Here is an 8,598-nt window from a genome sequence, read left to right as displayed (position 1 = left end):
TGTGGCAGGCAGATGACGGACAGCACACAAAAGCACCACCTCCTGGAGCAGAATCCTGGAGATGCAGCACTCAGCTGCTCAGTGGAAAGATGGATTTTCCCCAGGAGGGTGTGCAGCCCTGGGAGGGGACCTGGGTGGATGGGGGTGGATGCCCGTCAAGGGACCAGGGCTTAGCAGATGAACCCCAACCACCCTTGTCTTGTGCAGGTATCCGTCCTGAGCCCAGACCTGTGCTCACACTTCTAGAAGTGTGGGACCAGGCTAAGCAGAGCTGGTGATGTCCTCCACATGTCTGACCACCAACGGTGGACTTTGTCCCTCTGTCCTGATTGTTTTGGAGAGGAGGAGACAAGTCAGTAGGCACGAAGTTCAACGGTGGCTTACTTCTATCTCCCCTGTGGCCCACTCAGTGCTTGGCGACACCACTGACTATTTTTCCTTTTGCTTTAGGAAAATGTCTTTCACCTTATGATCTACAAGCCCTGATATAAACTTCACCTCTCCCAGCAGGGGCAAATGGAAAAGCTCTCAATGGAAAATATGAGAAGCTGTTTGGCCACTCCATGTAGGGAGTGGAGTTCAAAAAGAGTGGTGTCACTCATCCAGAGGGTGACATGCGATGGCTGTGCAGAAGGGCAGATCAAAGCCAGAAAACAGCCTACCCCCTCAGCATGGTGGTTACTGAAACTCTGAGTGCAGCATTAACATGTCATTCTCAGAGCCACATACGTTTTTCTTTAGTTATGCGTACTTGTGCTTTTCAATGAGTCCTTCATGGAAAGGAGAACACATGCAATGAACTGAGGCAACAGTCTTGCTTTCCTTAGCCCATTTTGGTTAGCCCTAAGATTTCTAACAAGCAATACATGGAAGTAAGGAGAGACTGTGAAACACAAATACACCCACACAAAGCAGTATCTCTAATTGGGCAATTTGTAACATAATAATGAAATAATGTAGTTTTATCAGTAATTGTAGCTGGTGAGCTGGTGAGCCCTTAAAAAAACATTTATTCTGCCAAGTGTTCAACAGATGTTTAGGAAAAATCTGAAACAGTCAAGGTCATTCATGTGTGGGAATATACAAGGAATTTCCTTTTCCTGCAATGAATCAAAATCACCAAGTTTGAGAATGGCATTTTCAATTCAAGTGGCCTCAGTATGGACACCTACATTTAGCTAATCTAAGTGCCTTCACCAGATTTCTTGCACCCAGGGAGCCTAGTCTAAAGCAATCGATCAGGTCACTAATACCTTCTTTACTCCCAGCTGCCACTATAACATACAATAAAAATGACATATACTCAGTCCTGCCCTTTCACTGGAGCCCTTAACATTCCCGTTTGCTCAGCAGAGATAACAAAGGGCAGGATTAAGGTTAATTATATGACAACTTTCCCGACCTGTGACATAGGGCTCCCTGTACACATTTTTTGTCCTTTATCAGTCCTTTCTGAAACTTAAACCTAGGAAGTATAGAAGGTAGGAAGGAGAACAAGGAGTGATTTGTTCATAAATATATCTTCAAGGAGCTTCCAAACTGCAGCTTCCACTCTTCGTTGTTCCAGGCATGTCCCACATTGGCTACTGTAATATCAGAGGAATGCTTACTCCTGCTACTGCTGCTAATCTGGGAGTAGTCACGTGGCTCTTCTGTAATCTCCCTCTCTCTCCAAAAATTTGACTCTTAACCTTCCCTCGCTGCAGACATGATGTATATTGCCTTGACATGCTTCCAAGTAGCAAACAAGCAAAATCCTGACCTGAAAGTAAAGCAAAGGGAGGGGGGATATTTCTGAGAATAAAATTATGTGAGCCTACTGGAAAGGGAGAAGAGAAATCTGTCTCAGTCACTTCTGTTTGCCCTTGCCTAGGAGTTACTTTGGAGAAGATAACAAAACATTAATGTGGGGAGAAGGAAAAAACCAGAAGTTGTTCTGAGGTGCAAATTGAAAAAAAAGGGGGGGCGAGCAGCATGTATCATTATTTATTTATTTTCATTCATTTACGTGTCAGATGAAGCTGAAAGCTGCCAGATAGCTTCTTTTCGACAGCTTGGAGTTACTGTTGGGAACAGATCCATGTATGGAAGCAAAAGCAGAAAAGCATAGATAAGCTGAGATCCAGCTATGCAAACCATCTTTAGAGACACTTAAAGGACAAGCACCCCAGCTCCTTTCTTTCTGGTAAATTTAGAGACACTATCATATGTGGGCTTTTTTCCATTCTGCTTTACCCACAACTGCTGAGACTCGGCTGGGGTAAGTGAAAAGCAATTCAAGCATTTCTTGGGAACACCTAGGTATTCAGCTAGACTGACATCCTGAGAAAAGCCGTAAATCTTGGGCTATGGGATGACTCCAATAGCTGGATAGCTGTTAAACTCTCCAAGTAAGGAACATGACATGTAACAGCTTTGCCGCTGGAGGGACAGAAACTTTCCAAGTGTCTGAAAGAGGCGAGAGAAAAATGTTGGAAAAGAAGCTTTTTATCACTCATGGACTGGATGTACAGGCTGACTGATGTTAGAGCTTCAGAACACAGGGAGAGGGGCAGGAGGGATCGGAGGTGGTTTCCAGTGCCTGAGCCTTTTGGTGTTTCCATTTAGAAAAATTCATTAAAACAGTCAAGGGCTTCTTCTTCCCTGGTCTGTCCTACTTTCATTTTGAGAAACATGTCTTATTTGGGTTGAGCTGACTGGACATTAGGAAGAGCTTGTTGTAAATGACTGTTGTTTTTCTTGGCACTTGGAGGCAGTTTCTCAATGTTCCTCTGTAGATTTGAGGTTGATTACATCCTGTGCAAGGATTTTTGGTACAGTTTTAACTGCCATTGCAGTGTTGTGAAAGTCGACCCCAGCGAAAACAGCTGTGTGCTATTGTGAATATTTCCAAAGCACTGAAGTAGTAGCTCACTTTCAAACTAGCACTGAAATGTGTTAGCGCTGTGAACTGGGCACTGTCAGAAAAGCCAAGTAAACCCTTGGCAGAAAGGCTTTCTCCACGGAAGTGTTTTGTTTAAAAGAACACAAAAAAAGCTTTCTGTAACCTTGGCTTAAAATCTTGTCGGTTTGCATTGGTACAGTTAAATGTGAGATTTTTCTTTAAATGCTACAGAATGGCATTCGGGTAACAGTTCATGTGCTTTCAGGTGTTATAATACAGCATTCATACTCCCACTGCAAAGTGCTAGGTAAATCTTTCTCATTTTTCAGGTAGTTAATAGACTGGAAAAAACACTAGAACAAGTGAAGTGAAATTATACAGAAAGAACTGAAAATAATATCAGGAATATGACTGAAATTGTAGGAGATTTCCAGAAATTTGAAGGATGGTTGTAAAAGGAAATTACCAGACCACAAATGTCAAACATCTCCACTAATGAATGAAAACGCTTTCCCTTGTCCTTACATAAGAACATATAATGGAAGTGTTTGCTTGTAACTGCATAGTAAAGTCTGCAGTTGAGAGGGCCCATGCGTACAGCTCTCATTTCCCCTTACTAAGCTAACATTTCTATGGATATTCCCACCTTCCTCTTTTTTATACTCACTGAAATACAAATCTCTCTCTTTCTGATTTCTTCTAAAGTACTGTAAAGAAAATACTCAAAATTAAGCTGCAGCTGAAATTTGTCTGTACCAGCAAACTTCTCTTTTTTTACCTTTAAAATATACATGTGTCTATGTAATGTGTCTATAGGAATACTAGTACAGAAATTAATCTTTAAATAATTTGGGTCAATAAATAGCTTTTTAATTGCTATTGAGTCATTAGAAAATAACTCTTTTTGCTGTTATTGCCATGAAGAACACGTCTGCATTTCACACTCAGATTGCTTCTATTTTCTGTTGGATATGGTTCTGTTTCGTAAGTTGCTGTAAGCCTGGTGATAAACAAAAGCTATTCCCCAATTTTTCCTTTTTTTTTTTCCTCTCTTCAAGGCTATATGCTTCCCCTTCCCCAGAGGTGACAACTATCTGATGTGCATTGTCCCTGAGTAAGGCATTACAGTTGTGCTGGGCATGTCTAGAAGAGGATGTCAGGATGGAAATGGAAAAGCTGGGACCTATTTTATTTGATCTTCCCATCTTGCCCAGGGCCCGGGTTAGTGTGGCCCAGTAGACAAAGCGCTGGTGGCAGGAGTCATCACCTGGTTCCCTGCCCCAGGGCAGGCCATCCCTTGTGCCCCCTCTTTCCATCCCTCTATCAGAAGCATTTTCAGGCAGGCTGTGTTAATCACTAATGTTTATTATTGCTACCATTACTATTATTATTATCATCATTGTCATCATCATCTGTGTACTAATTATTATTAATATTTACTATTGATTAGTCATGAGCATTGCTAGTGGGTTTTATCTTGTGCAAAGCTGATGGGATTTCATTCAGAACCCCTAGATTATGAATAGTCATATAAAGCTTTAGCAATAGTATCACTAGAGGTCTTTTATAAGTGACTACCCATTATGAGTGCTGCAGTCTCCGAGCACCCGCCACAAGGTCCTCCCACAAACCATTCTTTGCCAGAGTACAGGATGAGAGGGGGAAGGGGGAGTTCTGCTCTTTCTCACAATCAGACAGAGAGAGGCCACTGAGCTGAGCCAGGGCAGCACAAAACCCAGCAGTCGAGTAACAAGGGCAGAGCTGAGCTCAGTGCTTATTCTTACTAGCTGTGGACAAGGGGAAAGCTGCGCTTGGCCTGGTGGCGCTTGCAGCAAGCAAGAGTATGTTGCGTGTCTCGTGCAAGGAGCCAAAGGCACACGGGACTTCTTGGGGCCACTGATGGTTTTGTTCCTAAATCTTAGTGTCTTTCATTAAAAAAACCCCAGCACACGTGGGTTTCAGACATTGGGTCTGGAGAAGTTTTTGCACCAGATAACCATAACTGACTCCTGAATTCAGACTTTCCTGTGAGAAGGGAAAGCCATGTTTGTGGTTTATAGTGCATGCAAGAAGAGAGCATCCTTGAAATACGCCTCACAGAGGAGAGCTACACCATGAAGTCTCTGAATGAGGATTTCACAAACTGGCTTTGGCTTGAAGTAAGGCCAGTGTGCATTCTCCTCCTTCAGACAACTTCAATATTTTTACGGTAATTCCCAAAGGATGGAGTTTGGACATCATCTCTGTCTTTTCTCTAGTAAGTTAGAAGTTTGGAGCAGATTCTGGGGACACATTGAGAGACTGATCCACTGCTCTGGCCAGATACATGTTATTGCCCATGTGATAGAGAAAGGAGCTTTATGCAATGACTCTGCCTGTTCCCAACCTAGAAACCTGCAGACCCGTGTGCCAATTCAAATCTGGTTTGCCCGAGGAAATGAAGCTCGAAGAATATGATGTTCCAAACCAAATACCTAAAAATGGGCAGCTGTCTTCTCTGCTTTTCTTGCTCCCAAGGCATCATCTTTCTTTTCTTGTTTCTCTTCCTTCAGGGTAAGGAACAATGATCTATCCGGAGAGGGTTTCACCAGAGCACTAACAAAGAGAGGCAGTTTTCTAGAAGGAATGGCGCTTTAGGAGAAGTCCGTGTTTGCAGGCTGCGAGCACCACATGTAAATACTGTAGCATGCACCTTGGTGCTCGCTGCTTGCAGTCTCATGCTTAGCAGCACAGATATGCCTACTATCTTTTATGCTTTTTGTACCTTCATAACTTTTGAATTAGACTAGAATGGGAAGTGAGAATAGCCTGTGTTTTAGAGAAACCGTGCTGCCATTCTTGTTTCACTGTGTTAAACTCTGGGTGAGGCAGGCTCACAAACCTCTTCTTTATGAAAATTTTGTTTATAATAACCGACTGCACAGCATGAAGTGATGAGTAAATAACCCCCAGTGGCCTCAGCTGATCTAAATCCAGCTGTCATTTTTGGTCACTTACAGACATGAACCACTCCTAAATTTCCATCCCCTGATGGGGTGGCCAGAGGTGACCTGAATAGGCTGGAAGAGTGGGGTAGCAAGAACCTTATGAAGTCCAACAAGGAGAAGTGTAAGGTCTTGCACCTGGGTAAGCGCAGTCCAGGAGTGCAGTACAGGCTTGGATCTGCCTGGCTGGGGAGAAGCTCTGTGGAAAGTGCTCCTGGGGGATACAGACTTAACATGAGAGAACAGTGTGCAGTGTAGCAAAGGAAGCCAAGAGGACGCTGTGCTACATTGACAGGAGCATCACCAGCAAAGATAAAGATGTCATTATCCCATTCTACTCAGCTCTTGGAATACTGTGTTCAGCTTTGAGCCCTGCTACACAAAAAAGATGTGGACAGGCTGGAAAGGGTCCATGGAAGGGCCACAGAGATGATCAAAGCACTGGAAGCTGGTCATATGAGAAAAGGCTGAGAGAACTGGGCTTGTTCAGCCTGGAGAAAAGAAGGCCCAGGGTGATGGACACAAGTTACTCCTGGGGAGATTACAACTGGACACAAGAGAAAAATTATTCACAATGAGAACAGCAGCCATTGGAAAAATCTCCCCAGGGAGATTATTATCCAGTGGTGGATTCCCGAACACTGGACACTGTTAAGATTCATCTGGACAGGGTGCTGGGCTATCTAGTCTAGGTCGTGCTTTGCCTAGAAAGGTTGGACCAGATGATCCTTGAGGTCACTTCTAACCTGGTGTTCTATGATTTTATGATCCTATGATAGAAACTGCTTTTAATGCCAAGCTGGAGTCTAGTTTTTACAACATACCTTTAGATGATAGTAAGTTTTCAGGTATTCAGCATGCTGAACCATGGTATTGCTGAATTGTGCTCACATGGTAGGAATCCTGGGACTGGGGTTCGAAGACAAGCCATTCAGCAAACGAAGAAAGCCTCTTTACAAATGCAGGGAAGAAAATAATACTCTGAATTTAAAGTTGCATGCCCTGGAGCTAAAAAGCTCTGTTTTAGAGGTTCCCTTGGTATTTACCCTAAGCAGTCAGCAAGATGTGCCCGCTGGGTATCGCTGCGGAGACCTTCCACTGTTTCAGGGTGCTTCAGACAGGTTCCAGCCATGAGCCTCACTCTCAGACCCACCATCTGCTGATTTGTGGTGCTATAGGAAGAGGCAACAACGTGACAGCTTTGAGCAGTGGTGGTGTCTTCTGCCAACCTACAGGTAAAGCAGGAAATTTATGAATTGACATTCATTTTGGAGTTGATCCTTTGAGAAACTCAGTGTTATTCTGGCAACACATGGGGGAAAAACATAGCAGAAATACAGTAAATCTGGAGGTCTTCAAAACTGTTTATTCATATCTAGGGCTCCAACCATCACTGTGATCTAATCATAAATGTATTCTTATTGCATGGGGTCACTGCAGGGCAAAGCTGAAGTTGTTTGGTTTTCCACCCTTCAGCATATTTGGATTTCTTTTATATTTAATGCTGAACTTCCTCCTGAGTTTGGGATGTTTGTTTTTAGGATCTTTCTAAAATCCTTGGAATGCTGAACTCTGACGTTGCTAACATAAAATGCAGGTTTGGTTTCTGATGTCTCTAGCTGAGCCTTTTCAAGAGAGAGAGGAGAGGAGAGGAGAGGAGAGGAGAGGAGAGGAGAGGAGAGGAGAGGAGAGGAGAGGAGAGGAGAGGAGAGGAGAGGAGAGGAGAGAGAAGAGAAGAGAAGAGAAGAGAAGAGAAGAGAAGAGAAGAGAAGAGAAGAGAAGAGAAGAGAAGAGAAGAGAAGAGAAGAGAAGAGAAGAGAAGAGAAGAGAAGAGAAGAGAAGAGAAGAGAAGAGAAGAGAAGAGAAGAGAAGAGAAGAGAAGAGAAGAGAAGAGAAGAGAAGAGAAGAGGAGAGAAGAGGAGAGAAGAGGAGAGAAGAGGAGAGAAGAGGAGAGAAGAGGAGAGAAGAGGAGAGAAGAGGAGAGAAGAGGAGAGAAGAGGAGAGAAGAGGAGAGAAGAGGAGAGAAGAGAAGAGGAGAGAAGAGGAGAGAAGAGGAGAGAAGAGGAGAGAAGAGGAGAGAAGAGGAGAGAAGAGGAGAGAAGAGGAGAGAAGAGGAGAGAAGAGAGAAGAGAAGAGAAGGGAAGAGAAGAGAAGAGAAGAGAAGAGAAGAGAAGAGAAGAGAAGAGAAGAGAAGAGAAGAGAAGAGAAGAGAAGAGAAGAGAAGAGAAGAGAAGGGAAGAGAGAAGAGGGGAAGAGAAGAGAAATACTAGTTTGACCAGAAGTTTTGTCCTGGGGATGTTTCCCATGTTAACGCACAGACCACGGCATATCCTGAAGGTTGCAAGACAAATCCCACATGACACCACCACCACACACCATTTTCTGCTCTTCCAGAAAACTGTCCTTTCTTTCATCAGAGCACCAGATTGGCTTTTCTTTCCCTCTCATATAAGCAAAATCAGGAAAGTAGAGGAAAATGTGAAAACAGAAAAATATAGGAAGTGCAGGAATGTGGCCTGCAAAGCTATTGTTGCCTTTCTATCCCACCACCTTACCTGAGGGTTCCCTGAGTCCCTGTTGGAAACTTCTGCACATTAAATGTTCCCTTTTTGCTTTCTTCTCTATCTTGGGGCGTATTGGACACCCTTCTGTTGCAACATGGCCAGAAAGGGGTTGTGGTCTCCTCTTTGTCAACTAGGTTGGTCCCTGCAGACTGCCTGGACAGCAATG

General features: G+C 43.7%; 1 protein-coding gene across 1 annotated transcript in view; it reads left to right on the top strand.

Moving 5' to 3' along the window:
- The first annotated feature begins 2,243 nt into the window (after positions 1-2,243).
- The window catches only part of SLC8A1 (solute carrier family 8 member A1), a 131,995-nt gene continuing 125,640 nt past the window's right edge, over positions 2,244-8,598 (top strand). Inside the window, exon 1 of the mRNA XM_065682153.1 lies at positions 2,244-2,260. The gene's annotated coding sequence lies outside the window, so the exon portion shown is untranslated. The remainder of the gene's footprint in view (positions 2,261-8,598) is intronic.

The sequence above is a fragment of the Lathamus discolor genome, chromosome 5, assembly GCF_037157495.1.
Source record: "Lathamus discolor isolate bLatDis1 chromosome 5, bLatDis1.hap1, whole genome shotgun sequence".
NCBI lineage: Eukaryota > Metazoa > Chordata > Aves > Psittaciformes > Psittacidae > Lathamus > Lathamus discolor.
This window is presented reverse-complemented; position numbering and strand designations above follow the sequence as displayed.